The following is a 2,500-nucleotide window of genomic DNA, read 5'->3' on the forward strand; positions in this document are numbered from 1 at the left end:
TGCTATTTTTCTCGCATTCTGTTTCTGAAGAGCGAGGACTTAATTTTAGCCGAGATAATATTGAAGAGAGAGAGAGAGAGAGAGAGAGAGAGAGAGAGAGAGAGAGAGAGAGAGAGAGAGAGAGAGAGAGAGAGAGAGAGAGAGAGAATCTCCTTTAGGCTACTCACGTCAGACCATTAATTAGCAATACCAACGATAATAAAAATATTAGTTGTTTCAATACTACTACAACTACTACTACTACTCCTACTACTACTACTACTACTACTACTACTACTACTACTGCTACTAATTATTATGATAATAATAATATTTTTTTTCCAATGGAGGAACCTTTAGCTGCATGATGTTCCCTTCTTTATTAACCACTCCGTTTTTTTTTTAATCACAACATGAGAATGACCATTACCAGTGGTAGTAAGTTAATGAACCTGAAAAAACACTCATTTCCAGGGGTGGTTTTATGACCCTGGTGGTAGTCTGACCCTTCATCTGTAACATGAACCTGAAAAAACACTCATTAGAACCCGACATTTCCAGGGGTGGTTTTATGACCCTTGTGGTAGTCTGACCCTTCATCTGTACCATGAACCTGAAAAAACACTCATTAGAACCCGACATTTCCAGGGGTATTTTTTTTCCTTTCCTTCCTTGCTCATCTCTCCCTTTGCCTTCCCTTCCTTTCCCTCCCCTAAGCCATCCCTCCCTTCCCTTCCCTAACTTACCCTCCTCTTCCATTCACTAGACTTCCTTCCTCTTCCTTCCCTTCCCTTCCCCTCTTTACCCTTCTCTTCCCTTCCTCACCCTTTTCTTTCCAAACATTCCTTCCTCTTCCCTTCCCTACCCCTCCTTACCCTTCCCTTCCCTTTCCTTCCCTTCCTTACCGTTCCCTTCCCTTCCCTTCCTCACCCTTTTCTTTCCAAATATTCCTTCCTCTTCCCTTCCCTACCCCTCCCGTTCCCTCCTTACCCTTCCCTTCCCTTCCCTTCCTCACCCTTTTCCTTCCACACATTCTTTCCTCTTCCTTTCCCTTCCCCTCCCGTTCCCTCCTTACCCTTCCCTTCCCTTCCTCACCCTTTTCTTTCCAAATATTTTTTCCTCTTCCCTTCCCTACCCCTCACTTCCCCGCCTGATCCTTCCCTTCCCTTCCCTTCCTTGCCCTTCCCTTCCTTACCCTTCCCTTCCCTTCCCTTCCCTTCCTTGCCCTTCCTTAGGGTTTGGGTTTTCCCGACTTTCTTTCTCTGATTTATCCTCCTCCGTCTCCATCTCTTCCTCCTCCTCCTCCGTCGCCTCCTCCTCCTCCTCCTCCTCCATTTTCTGATTATCTCTTTGTTTTCTTCTCTCTCTCTCTCTCTCTCTCTCTCTCTCTCTCTCTCTCTCTCTCTCTCTCTCTCTCTCTCTCTCTCTCTCTCTCTCTCACGTCCATAATTTATTTCCTTATTCTTATTAAGGTGTCTCACGTTCAGAAGACCGTTTTTTTTTTCTTTTTTTTTTCACTTTCGTAATACATTTTCCTATTGTTTACTGCACATTGAGGACCCTGATTTTGGTTGTTGTTGTTGTTGTTGCACGTTGATTATACCTTCCCTATTTTTATACTTTTTGTTTTATTTTCGTATTTTTTATTTTTGTTATTTTTTATCTTGTTTTGTTATGTTATTTTTTTTTTTTTTTTGTTCTGTTTTGTTTTCTTATTCTATTATTTTGTTATTTTTTGTTTTGTTCTTTTGTTATTTTTTTGTTTTCGTTATCTGGCGTGCGTGCCTAATACTTCTCCCCATCTTGTTTTACGGAAGCTGATATTTTTTGTTGTTTTCTTTTCCTGCCAAGAAAATCAAAGGGAAGAAAAACCAGCACGCGAGAGACAGCAGAGAGAGGTTAGCCAAAGCGTACAAACTGGGGGTCCGCGTTCCCGAGATACCATAAGAGACGCACGCCTAGGAGAGGTTGAAAAGGCTCGAGGCGTTGATGTATTTCCTAATGTACTTCCGGGAGATCAGTGGGAAGGGAGTGGCAAAGACTCACCACTCTACACACTCACACTGATGCTGTCTCCCACCCTGCCTATTACAACTCTCCCTATTTGCCTTATCACTCTACACACTCACACTGATGCTGTCTCCCAATCTGCCTATTACAACTCTCCCTATTTGCCTTATCACTCTACACACTCACACTGATGCTGTCTCCCACCCTGCCTATTACAACTCTCCCTATTTGCCTTGATGGGAGTGAGCGAGCACATGCTAGATTTATCATACGTCCTGTTTATCAGTATTACACACACACACACACACACACACACACACACACACTAACGCCTCTCCATTTTCTGCGTCTTACAATTTACCTTATTTGTCACTGTGGAAGTCAGCGAGCACATGCTATATTTATCACACACTTGGCTAACAGCGGGTTTTTCACGCTTTCAAACACAAGCAAGCAGTCGTTATCAACCTCAAAGCGGGGACGACATCCGGCTACGACACTTTTATCTACT

The sequence above is a fragment of the Eriocheir sinensis genome, chromosome 9 (genome assembly GCF_024679095.1).
Source record: "Eriocheir sinensis breed Jianghai 21 chromosome 9, ASM2467909v1, whole genome shotgun sequence".
In the NCBI taxonomy this organism is placed as follows: domain Eukaryota; kingdom Metazoa; phylum Arthropoda; class Malacostraca; order Decapoda; family Varunidae; genus Eriocheir; species Eriocheir sinensis.